Source organism: Rattus norvegicus, chromosome Y (genome assembly GCF_036323735.1).
Source record: "Rattus norvegicus strain BN/NHsdMcwi chromosome Y, GRCr8, whole genome shotgun sequence".
NCBI lineage: Eukaryota > Metazoa > Chordata > Mammalia > Rodentia > Muridae > Rattus > Rattus norvegicus.
Genome location: NC_086040.1, coordinates 51,577,017 through 51,598,327, shown reverse-complemented (window position 1 = coordinate 51,598,327; position 21,311 = coordinate 51,577,017). Strand labels below are relative to the sequence as shown.

The window sequence follows — 21,311 nt, the reverse complement described above, 5'->3', positions numbered from 1 at the left end:
ATATCTGCTTCTATTTCCCTAGGAGTCATGGGGTTGTTTAAATAGTTTATTTGTTCCTGATTTAACTTTGCTTCCTTGTATCTCTCTACAAAATTATCCATTTCCTTCAGATTTTGCAGTTTTGTTGAATATAGGCTATTATAGTACAAGCTGATGATTTTTTTTAATTTCTTCAGATTCTGTTGTTATGTCTCCCTTTTCATTTCTGATTTTTGTAATTTGGATACAGTCTCTCTGACCTCTGGTTAGTTTAGCTAAGGATTTATCTATCTTATTGTTTTACTCGAAGAAACAGCTCCTGGTTTTGTTGATTCTTTGTATCGTCCTTTTCATTTCTACTTCGTTGATTTCAGCTCTGAGTTTGATAATTTCCTGCGTTCTACCCCCCTTTGGTTTACTTAGTTCTTTTTGTTCTAGAGCTTTTACATGTGCTATCAAGCTCCTGACATATGCTCTCTCCTGTTTCTTTTCCCAAGCACTCAGATCTATAAGTTTTCCTCTTAGCTCTGCTTTCATTGTGTCACATATGTTTGGGAATGTTGTATCTACATTTTCATTAAGTTCTAAGAAGTCTTTAATTTCTTTATTTCTTCCTTCACCAATTTGTCATGGAGTAAAGCATTTTTCAACTTCCACATATACGTGAGTTTTCTGTCATTATTGTTATTGTTGAAGACCAGTCTTAGTGTGTGGTGATCTGATAGAATTCATGGGATTATTTCCATCTTCCTGTATCTGTTAAGGTCTGTTGAGGGATCAATTATGTCATCAATTTTGAAGAAGGTTCCCGAGATCAGGAGAAGAATGTATATCTTTATTTTTTAGAATGGAATGTTCTATAAATATCTGCTAAATCCATTTGGTTCATAACTTCTATTGCTTTCTCTACATCTCAGTTTAATTTCTGTTTCCAATATCTCTCCTGTGATGAGGGTGGGGTGTTGAAATCTCCTACTATTATCATGTCAGGTGCAATGTGTGCTTTTAGCTTTAGTAAGGTTTCTTTTATGCACATTTTTATTGCACAAATTCAAATGTAAATATAACATTCTGGTTCTTGGGTTGATGATATTCTGGAAATTTAACTGGGAGAGGCAAGGCCTCACTCTCTAACTAGAGAGCTACCTATACAAATACAGAAACTACTAATGAAAACAAAATTGCTTTAAAAAAATTTCAAATTTAAAATATAGTCATTTTCTATGCTGACTGTGGGAAGGTTGTTTATTTGCTTTTGTTTGTTTGTTTGTTTTAATTTACTGTGGAGAAATATTTACAGTAGGCCAAATAAGTGTGAAATGCATCACAATAGAATCCTATGCATTCCAGCATTTTTTCTACAAAGCAGAGTCCACTGAATGGTCAAGTATGTACAACAGACCTCATGCTTCATAATTTTCAGAGATTTAAGTCTACCCTATGTTCTCTATACTTAGATTTTTATAACTTTTGCATGTATGGGTCAGATCTAATCTGATAGATCTAATATGCTGATATACCTGACTATGTCCCCTGACCCCATGAGAAAACTATGTATTGTTTACATTTTTGTTGTTGTTGTTGTTGTTGTTGTTGTTGTTGTTTGGGGAGCTGTGTTTTTCATTATCCCCAATAGAAAATTACTCTAGTGATCAATTAGTGAATAGATACAAAAATTTTGTATTACGGTGAGAAATTCCCAAAAATAGAGTGTACACAAAGGTAAATCTAAAATGTTTGTGTGTAGACATGAACACATGCTCATGACCCACGTAGCTGAGAAGCAATCCACACACAATCAACTTAAGTGATTTGGGAAATTAACTTATTCACACAGAAGAAAACTCATGGGGAATACATTTTTTTCTTAGCCGTGTTTATAAGTGACCAAATGGTGAAGCAGGATGTAAACAAATACTGTTATCCTTGATTGTTGTTTATACTAACATTTTAATTCATGTACAATCTCTATGTGCTCTTTATTGGGTTTCTCTGTGTGTCTGTCTCTGCATGAATATATAGGCACACATGTGTATGTGGCATACCAGTGTGTGTGTTTGTGTGTGTGTGTGTGTTTGTGTGTGTGTGTGTGTGTGTGTGCATGTGGGTGTGTGTCCTATATGGTATTTATGAACATAGGTAACATGTTTATTTATTTATAATTTGGAAATACTGAAACCCACATTTGATTTGCGGATCAACCATGTGCTGATCTACTCATATACCTTGACATTTCATTATATCAGGAGAATAGAGAGAGAGCCTAAGAGGCTGGTGATGTCTCCTTCTCTGCTCTTGTCAGGAAAAAGTGGTGTATCTTTTGCCAAGAAAACCCAAACTTCAGGAAAGACATATACACCCCACAAAACAGGAAAGGTTATGTAATTTGAAGGGAAAATATATCAGACTGGGAGAAAAATGAGTTTTCCACATTCCAATATTTGAGGGACATGAGACTGAACTTCAGAAGATATAATGGGAAGGGACAGGCAGAATCCCCAAGGATCCAAAGTAAGCTAAACCCTGGAGCTTCTCATTACACGAGAGCTCATGGATTGGTGAGGAAGGTGAACATAATGATAAGAACTTTGCAGTCCATACTCAGTCTCCATATCAGGCTACAATGTGAACAAGATGAGAAGGAGTCACCACCACAGAGCTAACAGCTACTTTAGCAGTCACAGTGTAAAAAACAGAGTGTAACTATAGACAGAAGAGAAGGATGATATCTGAAAACAGACAAGGCTGTGCTGGAACTGAACAGTTTTCCATGTAAGTAAGCAAGCAAGCACTCAGCAGGTGCCATATGCAAACGTGAGCAAAGAGGAATGAACTGTGTAGATACTATGTGTACAGAAATACAGGTTGTTTGGTGGAATTCTAAGCTGTTGAGATGAAAGGATAGGAAGGAATTTCTATCAAGCAAGGCACCATGTCTTGCTGTCAGAATACTCACATTCAAGAGACTGAGGGAGAGAAATTAGGAATTTCAGGTTAGCCTGGACTACATATCCAGACAATACATCTTTTATTCTTGTTTTCTTTATTCAAATCAATAGTCTGATTGATAGAATATCATGAACAATACTAAGAAAACTGGCATTTAATGCCTACACAGTGATACTCCTACTAAGAAAACATGTTCTGTAAAGAGACAGTAATTATTAAGTTACAAATGCCAGCTGTCATATTGAAGGTTCTGGCATGAAGGTGTCTGGTGTTGTTTGGTTGATCCTTCTTCACTTTCATGGCTCACTGTACACATCTTAAAAATCTTCTCTGACGACCTCGTTACTGTGCAGACATCGACATGTGCCTTGCATTTAAGTCTATGTATTAAAACCAGTAATCATTTATTTATCAAATGATTATTTGATTTTACTTAATCTTCAAAAATATTGAGTCTTGAGGAAATGATACCTTTATTGTGTGGGTTTGAATATTCATAATAGCAATCAGAGGATAATCGGGGCCCAACACACACACAGGGTGGTTGGAGAGACTATACCTGTGTCATCAGGAAAGCATAGAGATGAGTGCATTGATCAGTTTTTCTGCATAACATTGATGACTAGTTAATGATAAGAATGGGTAAAAATCGAGATACACTCAAGGTTCTCTTTTCCTTAATTTGAATGACTGCTTATACAGCATGTGAAACTGAACTTAAACCCAAGGTAAACCTTCTGCCTGAGCTTCATTAGATCCAGGACTACATGTTTCCACCTTCTATTGTAAGTATTTGTACACTTGGCTCAATGCTTAGCACACTTTGAAAAATCCCCTGGTGTTAAGAGAGAAAGTATTAGCTATGAAATTATGTGAGAAAAAATCTTTTCTAAGCTTTGATTTTTGTGACTGCAGACAAAGACTTTGACTCTGATGTAACTGAGCCTCTAAAATACTAAAAAAATAATATCTCTCATCTGCAAGAATCCTACTAATGGCCTACTGCTCTGTGTTTCTGGAGATGAGTGTTGAGTGTGTCAATTGCTCTTTGTGGCAGGAAAAGGGCTTGTCTGTCAAATGCTTTGCAATTGCCAAGAAATGTGAGGTCCCTGGAGAATGATCCCTCTGTTCACCCTCACTCTGCTCTCATGGCCTTTGCTATCTGCACCCGTCCATCTCTACACACCCCCATGCACTTCTTTCTGGGGAACTTATGTATCCTGGAAATTGGTCACACTGGCTCTGTCATACCCAAGATATGGAGAGCCGTGTAAGTGAGATCTGAGGAGTCTCTCAGGAGGGATGTGCCCCACAGATGTTGTTCTTCAGATGTTCATATGTGCTTGAAAATCTGTCACGGAAGACTGTATTTTTATCATACTCTAATCCAGAGAGACCATACAAAAAAGTATATTATTCCTTCTGCAGTATTGGTTGAAATTAATTCACATCACACGTTTGTATGTGAGGCTGAAATTAATGTTTTATATAGATAAAAGCATTATCCTTGCCTTAGTAATTTGTTTTGTTTTGTTTTGTTTTTTAATTTAGAAAATGGCTGAGTATTCTTCAGTTCCACACCTCAACTGAAGTGACTATTCCTCAGACTGTATACATAGAGGACATCTGAGTAGTAGTTGACATTTATAGTCGGGGCGTCTCCCCATAGATCTCTTTGGGTCTGAATAAGCATGTATAGACTTATTTCAGTTAAAGGAATCTTGTAGTATCAAAACATTACAGGATCCGTCTGCTGTAAATATTTTCTTTTACACAGGAGAAGGAAGGTGTATCAAAGGCTGTGTATCAAAGGTTGTAGACATTACACCATTAATAGAAGATAATATATCAAGAAGAATTCTGTAGGGCTACACAGATTGATCTCAGTATCCCCACACAATTCTAAGACAGGACGGACAAGAAATCACTTCACGTGCAAACTTAAAATAATCGGATGCTATGGTATGTGGAGTGTTAATAGATAAAGAAAAACCACCTAAAAAGCACATGCATATATACCAGATGCTATTCAAAAATTATTCAGAGGCAGTTTGCAACCAACATTAAGCACAAAGAGATTGATTCCCCACTTCACAGATTCTGATCAGAAACAGTGAGTATTAAGAAATCTATATTAGAACTCACTTGTGTATCACATGTCTGTATAACTAGGTAGTCACAGCAAACATGACATTCAGAAAGCAAAGCTAGAACTTGTCAACAGTGGAGGAAGTGCATGTAGCGGATGAGGTTTGGGCATGAAACTCAAAAGTCCAAAATACCACTTAGATTTGAGTTTTGAGGACAATAAATACTTAATGAGTTTTGGGACAAAATTTCAATTGAAAGACTCCAAAAATTATTTGTCAATCAGACACACACAAACACACATACACACACACACACACACACACACACACACATAGACACACAAACACACACACACATACACAAAAAAATGCATAAGCCACAAATAACTGACTTCCTCTGTGCTGTGTGTGGCACGCTGGATTTATGCAAGATATGAAATGTATTCTCCACAAGTAAGTGAAACCCAAACTCAAGGAAAAATTTAGAATTCCTCCTTCTTTCTTGAGAAAGCATTCTGTGCATGAGCAATGCTTACATTTTAAAGTTTAAGAGGGCTGACTTGAAAACAGTAACTACTGAATCTACGTTAAAACAGCATCTCAGAGATGTGTAGTGATTCAATTTTGATTTTATGGAACTGTAGCTGCTCAGTTCTCATGATTGTAGTATTAAACCAGGTCATTTCTAGACATAACTCTGTAGGGAAAGTAAGAGCTTGGATAATTCTTCAAGTTGAAAAACCTAAGAAAGCGTATTGGTAACAGCTTAATTCAAAATGGAGAAACGTGTGCTTGGGTAAGTTCTGGTACCTAAGACTGAGCAGCTGGTTCAAAGCCAAGGAAACCATTGCATGTAAACAAGCACTACTGGGTACAGAACCTGTTACTAACATGAAGAAAGCTACGGGCTTCAGGAAATATGCATGAGGAAGACTTTGAATGGTAGAAATTATATACAATAAATTTAGTGGTACACATTGAGAGGATGAATTTTTAAATGTTTATCTCCTTAGGAGTGTAAACATTTGAGCTAAGTAAATGCTGTATCCTAGTTAGGAAAGGGAAGTGAGTTTCCATTCAGACATTGGAATTCCCGTCATGCCGAACATGAACTTGGGAGGGTTTCAAGAAATGTTGAAGCACATCAAGAGCTTCTGAGCACCCAGAAGGAGTCTGAGAGGATTAATTTTTTCTTGTTATGAGGGATTTTCAAGTTTATTATTGGAAATCAGTCAAGAGAATTTCAAAGTCTAGAAACCAAATTCTGTACACGTCTCCTATTAGCTTTGGAAGACCGTGACCTGTAAAGGCCCCAAAATGGCACAGCTAGATTCACCTTTTAAAATGCATTACAATTGGTGACTGACTGCCTTTCCACCATGTTCCCAAGGCCAGCTGCAGGGTACGACTGTGGTGCTCAACCTTCAGCAAGAGAATTCTGCTTAGCTTAATTACTGTGTTTTGTTTTTGTTTTGAGTTTTGTTTGCTTCAGGTATTAGTACTGTTGGTTTGGTTGGAAGTTTTGTTATTCATTCTTTATTAATTTTTGTTCTTTTGGTGAATTTGCAGTTCTGTTAATGTCATGCACATTACATTATGATTGTATCATTTAAGCCCTTTTTGAAAAAAATTAATATACATTTTTCAGAATAAAATGTGTTTTTCAACTCAAAAGAAACAGGTTTTTTCTTGTGTAGTGTTGCATCCTGTAATCCCAGAAACCATATGCAGAGATAGATGACTGAAATTTGCAGGGTCTTGGGATTCACAATTGTTCCCAGCAAGCCAGAGGTACACATGTGGATTGGCCTTTCGATGTGTCTAGTGTGGCCTACTCTGTATGCCAATTTCATGATGAAAAAGGTATCCATACTGTATCCTTGTCGTCATATATTTAGCTACTCCTAAAATATAGTACTTTAAGATTTATCTCATAGAACAAGTTAATGAGAAAATCAACAGTATTGCTCTAATGATTCTCAGGAAATGAAAACACTCACCAACGGATTATAAATGAAAATCAGGAAAATCAGACCCAATCTGTCTCTGCTTTCATGAAATATCATCTCAGTCGAAACCACATAGAAGAGAAAATAAATTCCATGTTTTTAGAAATATTTTTATACTTAGCTTTTATGTTGTTGGCCTTGAATATGTATTTGGTTTTATTTGGGATAGTTGTTTGGTTCAGAATTTGATCATTACAATTATTATTGCTATTATTTCTATTATACATAAGTGTTTCACTTGATGTAAGTGCTATGTACCACATACATGCAATTCACAGCATGGTTCAGGAGTGGGAACTGCAAGACCCAATCTGGGAAGATGCTCCTGTTCATCGAGCCCACCTTCCAGTGTTGCAAAAATACCCAAGAAATCCTCAATCAACTCCCTTTGAAATATGGTCTTCTGGGATTTGAAGACATCACAGCCACTAACAACACCAATTAAATTCAAGATTACATACAACAGCTCACTGGAGTGAGAACAGTTCCCTGGGTCATCATAGGTAAAGAAAAACTGCATAGGTAGACGCAGTGATCTAATTTCCCTCCAACAGAATGGGGAGCTGATGACGTGGCTGAAGCAGATTGGAGATCTGCAGGTATGAAAGGGGTGGCAGGAAAAACCCAAGCTGACAGCAGACATTCAGTCATGCTGAGGCCAGTGCACCTGAGAGATGATGTGCATCATGGAGGGGGACAGTATTTTCTTATGATTGGGAATTTCTACAAATTGGCTTTTATTCTATTCCTCAGTGCTAAAATCTGATGCTGTTTGCATGAAACCATGGGGGAGGGAAGCTTAACAGATCACACAGGATTGAGTATCCATTCTTCATGTGCTGACATGTCTCTACCTCTAAGCCCATTTTTAACAATCCAGTGCATCTAAATCTCCAGTGAATCAGTTACTGTTTTTCTACCATGCTGTTCTGCTGAAGTCATTTTGCAGAAGTCCACTTCCTAATGATTATTAAAACAATGAATGTTGTGAAGTTTTTTTATGATCTACACACTGGCCTTTCCCTCCCTCAAGCATGTACTTCTGCATTTACAGCTCTCAGCCAGTGTTCTCAACCTTTCCCTACCACAACCCACAGACGTCGACACTTGTATGAGGATGCTGTCTGAAAAGCAGATGAAGAGCTTTAGCATTGTTGTTCCTCACTGTAGCAATATTAACATAGACAGCAGACCATTTGATGAATTCAGCTCTGTTCACAAACTGGTTAATTACAAGAAAATCCCAAACAGTTATGAGTTGATTCTAGTCAGAGTCCCAGAAAAGTCAAATATGAAATGCAAACTTTCAGAGCTCTCCTTCAAAGACTGCCTATGAAAGAAGGTGCTTGCAAAACACTGTCCTAAAATATTTACTCCATTCACATTTTACATTTTGCTTTGATGTCTTGCAATGTCGTTTATTAATCATGGAACTGCAGGTCTCTTCTCTGGTCTCCAGTGAGAAGGATTCATTCCTAAAAAAGATGTATCTGCAGATGACTAAAAAAATAAAAATAACGAATAGATCTTGATTAAAGTTCTGGGATAAAGATGAAACATCCTACACCAAAAATCAGATTAAAAGTAGATTTTATATATATATATATATATATATATATATATATAGTGTGTGTGTTTTATTTATTTATTTTTTTTTTGGTGTGTGTGTGTGTGATTTGGTTGCGGTATGTGAACTGTATGTTGGGTAATTCAAGCTTTTGGGGTATTGAGTGTGTGTGTGTGAGTGTGTGTGTGTGTGAGTGTATGTGTGTGTATGTGTGTGTGTGTGTTTTGTTTTTGTTTTTGTTTTTGTTTTGTGTGTGTGTGATTTGGTTGCCTCATTCCGGATGGTATTTATAGTTTCATTCATTTGTTATGAATTTCACGATGTCATGGTATTTGATTACTGAGGGGTTCTCCATTACGTAGATGAACCACATTTTCTGTACCCATTCCTGTGGTCAAATCATCTGGATTCTTCCTAGCTTCTGACTATCATGAATACAGCTGCTATAAACAGAGTACAACGTGTGTCCTAATTTTATGTTGGGGCATCATTTGGGAATATGCCCAGGAGTGGGGTAGCTAAGTCCTCAGCATATACTATGTCCAATGTTCTGAGGAAAGCCCAGAGTAATTTCCAGAATATTGTACCTCATTTCGATCCCACCAATAATGGAGGAGTCTTCCTCTTTCTCCACATGGTGACCAGCATCTGCTGTTAACTGAATGTTTGATCTTAGCCGTTCTGCCTGGTGTATCCTTTGATTTGCATTACCCTGATGAATAATGACGTTGAACATTTCTTTATGTATTTCCCAGCCATTCAAAAAATTCTGATGAAAATTATTTGTTTAGATCTGTACCCCATTTTTAATAGGGTCATTTGACTTTCTGGAGTATAACTTCTTGAGTTCTTTGTACATATTGAATATTAATTCTCTTTCAGATAATGGATGGCAAAGATCTTTTTTCAAGATATTAGTTGCCAGTTTGTCATAATGACAGTGTTCCTTGCCTTACAGACACTTTGCATTTTTACAAGGTCCAATCTGTCAACTCTTCATCGTAAAGCATAAGGCACTGATTTGGGGTTCTGTTCAAGAAATTTTCCATAGTCATCACGTGTTCAAGCTTTTCCCCACTTTTTCTTCTATTGGTGTGTGGATATCTCTTTTTTCTGGATGCCCTTAATCCACTTGGACTTCAGCTTTGTACAGCGTGATAAGAATGGATGGATTTACATTAATTTACACGCTGACATCTAGATGAACCAACACAGGTGTTTACTTGCCTGTCTCTGTACCAATACCATATAATTTTTATCACTATTGCTGAGTATTCACCTTGAGATTAGGGATGTTGATTTCCACAGAATGCCTTTTATTTTGAGAATAGTTTCCACTTCTTTGTTTTTTCTTTTGTTTTTTTTCTTATTCTAAATGTATGAAAAATTTTGTTGAAATTTTCTTGGGGATTGCATTGAATCTGTACATTGCTTTTGGCAAAGGGCCATTTTTGCTATTTCAATACTGCCAATCCATGACCATGAAAGGTATTTCCACCTTCTGAGATTTTCTTCTTTTAGAGAAAGTAAGTTCTTTTCATACGGCGCTTTCCCTTGCCTGGCTTGAGTTACATGGAGGTATTTTTTGTTGTTTGTGATTATTGTGAAGAGTGTCATCTCCATAATTTCTTTCTTGGTCTGTTCATTCATGGAAGGTTACTGATCTGTTTGAGTTAATTCTATATCCAAGACTTTGCTGAAGCTGTTAATCACGTGCAGTAGTTCTCTGATGGAAATTATGGAGTCACTTAGGTATACTATCATATCACCTGCAAATAGTGATATATTGGCCTCTTCCTTTAATATTTGTATCCCTTTGTCCTCCTTTTGTTGTCTGATTGGTCAGGCTAGCACATTGAGTACTATATTGAATAAGTAGGGAGAGATTGAATAGCCTTGTCCAGTCCCTGATTTTAGAGGGAGAACTTCAAGATTCTCTTCATTTAGTTAGACTTTTGGCTACTGTTTGCTGTACATGACTTTACTGTTGTGAGTATGGGCCTTGAATTCCTATCATTGTAAGACTTTGGCTATGAAGGGGTGTTTTATTTTGTCAAATGCTTTCACAGCATCTAATGAGATGAAAATGTAATTTTTTCTTTCAGTTTGTTTATCTAGTGGGTTATGTTGATGCAATTCCATATTGAACTATCCTTGCATTCCTGTCCTGAAGTCTCCTTGATAGTGATGGATGATCATTTTGATGTGTTAATGGATTTGGTTTCCAATGATTTTATTGACTATTTTTTGTCAATATTCATAAGTGATATTGGCCTGAATTCACTTTCTTTATTGGGTCTTTGTGTGCTTTAGGTATAAGCATAACTGTGGCATCATCGATGGAATTGGGCAGTGTTCCTCTGTTTGTATTTTGTGGAATATTTTGGACAATAGTGGTATTTGATTCTAGGAAGTGCGGATAGAATTTTCCTCTAAAATCATCTGTTCCTGGGGTCTTTTCCAAGTTAGGAGCCTTTTAATACTTGTTTCTAATTTTTTAGGATTCATGGTACAGTTTAGATATTTTATCTGATCCTGTCTAAACTTTGGTAAAATTGATCATTTGATCCAGATTTTCTACTTTTCTTGAATATAAATTTCAGTAATACTTCCGATTATTCAGTAATATTTCCGAAGATGTTTTGAATTTCTGCAGATTCTGTTGTATTGTTTCCCTCTCATTTCTGATTTTGTTACTTGGATACTTTCTCTGTGCCCTTTTGTTATTCTAGCTCAGGTTTATCTATCATGTTGATTTACCCTTGGATCCAGCTCCTGGTTTTATTGATTCTTTGTAGAGTTCTTTTTGTTTCTCCTTAGTTGATTTCAGACCTGAGTTTGATTATTTCCTACCTTCTGCTGCTCTTTGGTGTATCTGCTTCTTTTTGTTTTTGACCTTTTATATTTGTTGTCAAGCTGCTAATATATGCTCTCTCCAGTTTCACTTTGGATACTCTCAGAGCTTTGAGTTTTCCTCTTAGCTGTACAATCATTGTGTCCCATAAGTTTGAGTTTGTTGTGCCTTACTTTTCCTTAAACTCTAAAATATTTCTATTTTTTTTCTTTAGTTCTTCCTCTACCAAGTTATCACTGAGTAAAATATTGTTAAATGTCCATGTGTATTTGGGCTTTCTGACATTTTTGTTGTTATTGAAGTCCAGCCTTAGGTCATATTAGTGTGAGAAAATACATGGGATTTTTCATTCTTTTCTATCTGTTGATGCCTCTTTTATGACCCACTGTATGATCAGTTTTGGAGAATATGCCATGAGTTCCTGAGAATAAGGTATATTCTTTTGTTCACTGATAAATATTCTATAGTTGCTTCTTAAATCCATTTGGTTCAAAATCTGTTAATTTCTCTGTGTCTCCGATTTTCCATTCCATAATCTGGCCATTGCTGAGTGTGGGTTGTTGAAGTCTCCCACGACTATTTCGTTAGCATGAGCTTCAGTATGATATCCTTTATAAATTTAGGTGCCCTTGGATGTAGAGTATAGATATTCAGGATAGAGAGTTGATCTTGGTGGAATTTTTTTCTCTGATGAAAATGAAGTGTCTGTCCTTATCTTTCTTTTGATAACTTTTGGTTGAATTAGATACTGGAATGTATGCTCCAGGAAGTTTCCACAGACCATTTTCTTGGAAAATTGTTTTCTAACCTGTTATTCTGAGATACTATCTGTCTTTTCACTGAGCTGTGTTTCCTTAATGCAACAAAATATACTTCTTCTTTATGTATGCAGTCCGTTAGTCTATGTCTTTTTTTATTAGAGAATTGAGCATTGGTGCTAAGAGATATTAAGGAATAGTTATTGTGGTTTTCTGTTATTATTTTTGGTAGAGGTGGAATTATGTTTGTGTGACTCTCTTCTTTTGGGTTTGTTGCAAGAGGATTACTTTCTTGCTTTTTATGGGGTGTAATTTCCCTCCTTGTGTTGGAGTTTCCCATGTATTATCTTTTGTAGGGCAGGATTTGTGAAAATATACTGTGTAAATTATGTTTATCATAAAATACCTTGGTTTCTCCAACTGTGTTGATTGAAAGTTTGGCAGGGGACAGTAGCCTGGGCTGGCATTTATGTTCTCATAGTGTTTTATAAAATCCACTCTGGATCTGACTTTCATAGTCTCTGGTGAGAAGTCTGGTGTAATTCCTGTAGGTATGCCCATATATGTATTTGACTTTTTCCCTTAATGCCTTTAATATTCTTTATTTTTCTTTGTGCCTTTGGTGTTTTGACTATTATGTGAAGGGAGAAATTTCTCTTTATTCCAATCTATTTGGAGAAATGTATGATTCTTTTATTATTATAGGCATTTCTCCCTTTAGGTTAGGGAAGTTTTCTCCTATAATTTTTTGAAGATATGTATTGGCCCTCTTATATGGGAATCTTCACTCTCTTTTATACCCATTTTTCCTTTGGTTTGATCTCATTGTTTACTGGATTTCCTGGATGTTTTCCATTAGGAGCTTTTTGAGCTTTACATTTTCTTTGATGGTTGTGTAAATGTTTTCTACAGTATCTTCTGCCCCTGAGATTTTCATCCTTTATCTCTTGTATTCTCTTTCTGATTCTTCTGTCTATGACTTCTGATTTCTTCCCCAGGTTTTCCACTTCCAGGGTTGTCTCTGTGTTTTCTTTATTGATTCTATTTCCATTTATTGATCCTAGATTTTATTTAAATTCCTTCAACTGTTTGACTGTGTTTTCCTGTGATTCTTGAAGGTATTTTGTGTTTCCCCTTTAAGGGCTTCTACTTTTCTACCCGTGTTGTCCTATATTCCTTGAAGAGTTTTATTTGCTCCCTACTCAATGTCCTCTATCATCATCATGAAAAATGATATTGAATCTACATATTGCTTTTTCAGTTTGTTGGTATATCCAACATTTGCTTTCTTGGAATAAGGAAGCTCTGATGATGCCAAGTCGTTTTGCTTTCTGTTGCTTAGGTTCCTGTGCTTGACCCTTGTCATCAGGTTCTCTCTGGTGTTTTGTGGTCTCGCTGTATCTTACAGTGGCTTGACCATCTTTTAAAATTCTGTCACTGTTCCTATAGACTTCTTTTCTCCCACCAAGATGTGGGTACAGAGATATGTAGGACCAGATCAGCAATGGGTGCAGGCAGAAACAGGAAATGTCCTGTCCCAGACTGCTCTTGTTTTCTGTGTCCTGAGTCCTCCAGCCTGGTTGCTTGGAGCAGAAGGGTTGGTCACACCTGTGTTCTCAGTTGTGTTACTATTCCTGGCCCCTGGCTTTCATCTCTGGACACAAGTAGTTACTGGAAGGATCCCCTCCCTTACTCTTCCTAGGTTCATGCATCTATAGGGTTCTAAGCAGCTTCCCCTCAGCACAGGAATATGAGCAGAGGTAATGGTGTCCCCTAAGTTCTAAGAATTGTCCATGATTCTGGGAGTCCAGCTTTCTCCCCCAACGAATTTGGGTACAGTGTGCTATTGTACTATGTCATTTCTGGGCGCAGCCAGAAACAGGAAACTTGTATCTTCTTGATAGTATCATCCTAATAAATGGACATATTAGGATAGGCATTTCCTGTGTATGAAATATATATTGAGGGGATTGTCATGGGGAGGTGGATACAAATAGATACAAATTACACTTGAATAAGCGTGGTGTATTAAGATACATCCTGACTGGAATCTGTGGAGAAGAATGACAGAGACTGTATTATGTAAGATGAATTATGAAATTGAGTGGAAAAATTCTTCTAATAAACATAATATAATTTTAAATTGAATCTTCTTTATCATTTATTTATATAACACATCTTCACTAGGCATCTAGAATTTCATCGATTATGATACATTAACGATGCTAATAAGAAAAAAACACATCTTCCATAAACAGGCATTCTATATTTTTCCTTGCATCTTAACCAGAGAACTTAGGGGAAACTGTAACCTCTGCTCCCTTAATGTAAGGGAGAGAAAGAATTAAGAGTGCTGTCAAGCATGTGCTCACAGGCACTTACTTATATAATGGGTCCATGGTCTTTATTATCAGTGAGTTGGGTGTTTGTTGGGTGTAATCTGAGTTTGAATTCTGTGATTAATTTCTATGTTTTATAAATTATTTTACTATTATTTATCTTTATAAAGATTTATGTTTTATTCAGTGACTTTATTTAACTTATATTTCATTTCAGCATTTCTGCTGAGATTAGATCTCTCCAAAGTAAATGAACTAAAGAAACTGATTTAGATATTTTACTAATATATCAGATTACCGCTGATGATGTGGCTATTTGATTATAGGAGATCCCTAACTATGCTTCCTTTGGTATAGAATATGAAGATGAAACCAAAACACATGTTAAATAATTCAAATAAGGTATTGGATATAATGGTGAATTTTGTAATTGGATGGATTCACTATCTTTATAATTAGACCTGATATGATGTAGAGAATTACAAAGAGGTAATATGTGACTATTTCAATACAAACACATACAGTGACTAATTACAGTTTCATTGACGTTTTGGTTGGGTCACAAACCTTTAACAGCTGAGGTATTTTTGTAGCCTCTTATGTGGAGTTCTCATTCACACTAAATATGTTTACTCTATAGGATGCATGAGAGTTCAGTAAGCACATGGCTAAAGTATTACATCTTGGTATTATAAGCATAGAAAAACTACTGTACTAAAATAATTTTACTTAATTTGCTAATTAATTCTTTAGGTAAGTAAGAGTAAATACTAGGATGAGAGAGGCTTCTTTGTATCTTACTATGAACATCAGTGATAGATAAAAAGAATATAGGTAGTCAATTTTTTTAAACACTGATTGACTTTTACTTCACTAGAGATTACTTTCCGCTTCACCATAAATAGTATAGTCAAATCACCAGACAAAAATATACAGTATAAATGTAAATAAATGAATGTTTGGTGTTTGTGTCCTCAATGAAATAATACCAGGGAAATAACTATCATCCAAAGAGCCAAAACAAAAGAGTCTCCATGATGTGCATCAAAAATATAAATTAAACAGAAATCAGTATGCCAAAACAGTGAGCATAAAATGATGTAGAGACATAGCCATCAACATAAGGAAGCTTTATAATATTATCAGCAAAGGTTGTGCTTGTTGGCTAAGCAGGGTTTTTTAAAACACATATACAAATGTAATGAGTAGTGCATAAAATAGAAGAATGGGTAGCATTATATCACTGTGGCTATAACGTACAAAATTACTTCCCACATAATCACCTTCCACTAAAATAATCTAGTTATTAATTCTGAAGTCATAGAAATGCTCTCAGATAGTATTAGGAAATATTAAATTTGGGGATTGCATAAAGGTTCCCTGGCTAATGGTGGTTGTTTGCCAAACTGAGCTTGAACTGCTGAGATAAATCCCTGTGACCAACATGGCAGAAGCTAATAAGTCATTTCTGAAAAGTGTCCTCTCAACTAAATAAAATACTGTAGCATTTGAGCACACAACTAATGAATAAACAAATGTAAGGGGAGAAGAAAAGTAAATGAGCAAATACTATCACTGTGGGGAAAGGAGAAGGGAGATGTGAGGGCAGTCACAGAGAGCATGGCAAATCTCGTTATTTCAGCTGCATCAATACATGAGACCTTTTGCAGAAATATGTTCACAATATACATTTTTCTTATGCTTGTTATTCTCTATAAATTGTTAATTTTAATCATTCCAGAAAAACTAAAAAATGAAAAGGTAAGGAAATCATGTTATTCTACAAGTTATGAAATCTGCAAATTTCATAAATACCAAAAACTAGAATCTATACCCTTAGACATTGAAAACTAATAACTCTATAGAAAAGCTCATACACGAGAAACAGTGATGAGCAATACCCAGATTCCATGACGGTGGAAGAGCCATGGGTTTACAGAAGACTAAAAGGAGGAAAAGTCAAAATAAGAAGAGAAAAGTATGCAGGCATAACAATGAAGGAATTGTAGAATGAGTACAATATAATACTCAACCAAACAAAAGTCAGGCATGATAAATAAAAAGAAATCTGAACGCAGGTGATCCAACTGAACCCGGCAAGTAGTAGAAATACAGTTCCTAGAAGCATCCAGAAAAGAAACAGAAATTTCCCATGAAAGAGGGATAGCAATTGACAAAAATGCCAGAATAGTCTTCAAAAACATCCTCCAAAAGTGAAAGAATGTAGCTATCTAATGAAAACTCCATGAATTATGGAGATTATCTTTCAAGAATGTGTTTAAGGAACATGTATGGCTTCACATTGGAGAAGGATGTCGACACTATTGTAATCCACACTCAGTCTTAGCCACAGCTCAGCAACAGCTCCTTATGTCACCTGAAAGAGGAATGATAAATTGTGTGAAAGAACCTGTGAAGGTCTGACCCAAAGGTTCCAAGTATGTATCCCCTAATATTCCAAGGAGGTAATCTGTAAATCCCAGGAACGCTATAATGCTATAAAAAAAGCTATTTAAAATGAAAATATACAACATATAAGGCCAGATATATCAAATGTTCCTATGCTTTTTCTGGTTTAGAAAGTCAGAGATAAAGGTAAGAGTTTAGGAGATTTACATTTGAACACAAAACGAATTCTAAAAACTAATCACAGTTTGCTTATTTGAAAATCATTCAATAGAGAAGTACTTGAAATTTGAATGAAAAAATTCAGTTGTGAAGATCAAAGACATAACCTACTGTGTGCCAGGAAGGCCCTGACCTATATTTCAAGCTCTTAGGATTTTGAGAAAAGTTCTCACGTTTTTCATGTTAAACTTGTACTAACTGCTCTGAAGCTCTCACATGTGAAGTTCTGGCCTCCTACTTGTCAGCCCTTTCTCAGATTTTATGGTATAACTAAAGGCATGTGTCATTACTAGTAAATGAAAGCAAAGCAAAGCAAATAAAACAAAACAAAACCACCTTTGAAATTATATATTTTTTGTAGTGTGTGTGCCTTCATGTATGAATGTGTGCATCTCTATGTTTATTTGCATATATGTCTGAACATGTATATGTTACACTTCACAGGTGGATAACTAGAATCCAACTTTCCAGCCTCGAGTCATGGACCCAATGATGTCATGAAACTTGCACAGCAGTTACTCTTATCTTAAATCCATTTGAATTCCCTTCCAACATTTCTTTTAAAAGCAAATTAATTTACCACTAAAGAAATGATGTGGGATGTTTGCCCGGAAACCGGGAAAGGGAATAACATTCGAAATGTATATAAGAAATACTCAAGTTAATAAAAGAAAAAGAAAAAAAAAGAAATGATGTGAAGTTTAAATGTATCAGTATATTTTCCAGGATGTCTACATAGTTTATATTAAAAAAAAAAAACAACTGAGACACTAATTTCACTTTTTTTCATGTCCGTACATGAAAAATCAGGCAATGGTGTCTATAAATCAGACCTACAGATGAGAAAGGATGATGATGCATCTTAGTTCAGAGGAGATACTCAAGCTTAGTTTGCCTTTCACAGTAAGGTAAGTTCTTGTCCCAACTTTATATTTATAACAGACTTAATTTCTAATCTACATACAGACACAATAATTTTACCTATACACTATTTTATTCTTCATGAAAATGTAGAATATTCAGGGTTATGTTTCAGAAAGTAAGTTATTTTATTTCCTTGGAGTTAAAGAATAATACATTCTATTTCTGATTCCACATAATCAGAAATTAAAACATGGCATAACATATTGAGAAGTAAATAAAAATAAATATTTGATATAAAAATAGTGGTGATCATTTCAGGACATATCAGAGCTAAGTTTCATGGTTAGAAATATTTATGTCCCGTTTTTCATTATGTATATTTTTACGTTTATTGTTTTCTTAATTACCAAATGGTAACATCCTCTGCCCTTCTGTTTCTTTATAAAGGTTATATTTTAAAATGCTGAAATGTTTAAGATGAATTCAGTAAATAATTGGCCTACAATAAATATTGATTTGAAGAATAGATCACAAAATTTGATAGTGAGAAACTCAAGGAGAGAAGATGGGGATTCTTTTGTATTTGGAGATGCAACATTGTGATTTGCTACAGAACTGGACTATTGTGAAACCTCTGTCCAGGTGCAATGCAGTAGGGGACACTGAAACAACACAATAACAGTGAGATTCATGTCTGTATCAATTAGTTGGAACAGACATTCTTTGTACGAATGATCAAAATAATAAAAGGCTCATTGGGTTCCTTAACCCAATGCATATTTTACATGTAGATTTGGAAGTTGCTGATATTATAGTTGACATAAAAGACTTCTCTGACCTAGAATGAAACATACCTTATAAATCTAAAATCTTGTCCCGAGTCTAATGACAGAATAAAGAAAGTCATGAAATGTAGTTACAGTGCTGGCCATTTGTATAAAAATAAAATCCACATTCTGAAGTGCATTGGAAGAGCTGAGGCGACATGCTAGATTATGAATGGTTGACTGTAGCAGAAGGTGATTGCTTGTCAACCCAAGTCACAGTGACTCTCTTTGGAAATGTCTCACTGCACATCACACATCAGAGCAGGTGCTATGTCTAAACATCATAGGGCAACTGCCTTCCTGAAATGCAGAAAAATAAGTGAGAGAGGTTACCATTGCACACGACATACTCTGGCCAGAAACAGCAGAACAGTATGTCACAGATCAAAAAATTTCCTCCAATTATCAGTTTCCCTAGTCTATGTCACAGATGAGAAAATGTCCTCAATTATCAGTGTACATAGTCTATGTCACAGATCAGAAAATGTCCTTCAATTATCAGTGTACCTAGTGTATGTCACAGATGAGATAATATCCACAATTATCAATGTACCTCGTCTATGTCACAGATGAGGAAATGTCCTCAATTAACATTGTACCTAGTCTAATCAAGCCCACCTTTGTAGAGTCATAGAAACACAGTAACTATGTCTGAATGTGTAATGGAACACATACAAACGAACCTCAACTTAGCCTAGGCCTGCATCTTAGTGAGTCTCCTTTGCTTGGAAATGAAGCCTTCTCAAAACCCATTCCATAAATATTTTCTTTGTAAGAAGAGAGTAAGGATGCAAATCATCATTGTTAAGTTTGGGGAAAGATTCTAGATGATCTCCAACTGTTTGGTTTTCAAATTTCTAGAAGTACATTAAGACTATTGTAGGTGTGATCTATTTCTCCATCTTCAATATATACTGAGATGAATTATTTCCAAAACTTTGGTATGTTGATTCATTAAATTATCTCCTCCAAAACCCCATCTCCATTCCATTGTTCTGCCAATGTAATTTCAAAAACCAGCTGACAACTGACAAAGTCAATTCTCTCCATTATTTTTGTTGAGTACCCATCACTTTTCATTATCCTCTCCCTGTATCCCTTCGGCTTAATGCTGAAGTTAGACCCTCTTTATTACTGTCAAGCTCTATCATAATATCTCTTAATAGACTACTAATTTATTTTTATTTAAATAAGGACATGTCAAATCCTTTTGTTTTAACACACTTGCAGACACATTCATCAGAAAGAAAACACCCCATAAACTGATCCCACTGAAATTCACTAAACCTCGAGTGCAGAATGAATGATATGCATAATTCTGTAAGAATTTTTTTCTTTTTTTCTTTATTAACTTGTGTACTTCACATTTACATTTTGATTGTTATACACTTTCCCGCTTTCCCAGCCAACATCCCCCTACCCTCTCCCTCTCCCCTTCTATATGGGTGTTTCCCTCACCATCCTTCCTCCATTAACGCCTCCCTCCCAACAATCACGTTCACTGGTGTTCAGTCTTAGCAGGATCAAGGGCTTCCCCTTCAACTGGTGCTCTTCCTAGGATATTCAATGATACCTATGAGGTCAGAGTCCATGGTCAGTCGACGTATAGTCTTTAGATAGTGGCTTAGTCCCTGGAAGCTCTGGTTGCTTGGCATTGTTGTTCATACGGGGTCTCGAGCCCCTTCAAGCTATTCCAGTTCTTTCTCTGATTCCTTCAACTGGCGTCCTATTCTCAATTCAGTGGTTTGCTGCTGGCATTCGCCTCTGTATTTGCTGTATTCTGACTGTGTCTCTCAGGAGAGATCTACATCAGGCTCCTGTCGGTCTGCACTTCTTTGTTTCCTCCATCTTGTCTAATTGGGTGGCTGTATATGTATGGGCCACATGTGGGGCAGGCTCTGAATGGGTGTTCCTTCTGTGTCTGTTTTAATCTTTGCTTCTATATTCCCTGCCAAGGGTATTCTGGTTCCCCCTTTTTAAGAAGGAGTGAAGCATTCACATTTTGATCATCCGTCCTGAGTTTCATGTTTTCTATGCATCTAGGGTAATTCAAGCATTTGGACTAATAGCCACTTATCAATGAGTGCATACCATGTGTTTTTTTCTATGGTTGTGTTACCTCACTCAGGATGATATTTTCCAATAACAATCATTTGTCTATGAATTTCATAAAGGCATTGTTTTTGATAGCTGAATAACATTCCATTGTGTAGATGTACCACATTTTCTGTATCCATTTCTCTTTTGAATGTTATGCTGGGTTCTTTCCAGCTTCTGGCTATTATAAATAAGGCTACTATGAACATGGTCGAACACGTGTCTTTTTTATATGTTGGGGGATCTTGTGGGTATATGCCCAAGACAGGTATAGCTGGATCCTCTGGTATTTCAATGTCCAATTTTCTGAGGAACCTCAGGACTGATTTCCAGAATAGTTTTTCCAGTCT

General features: G+C 36.0%; 1 pseudogene; it reads left to right on the top strand.

Annotated features, from left to right (window-relative positions):
• Positions 1-7,292: 7,292 nt before the first annotated feature.
• On the top strand, positions 7,293-7,632 carry LOC134484517 (glutaredoxin-1-like; annotated as a pseudogene).
• The last annotated feature ends 13,679 nt before the right edge of the window (positions 7,633-21,311 follow it).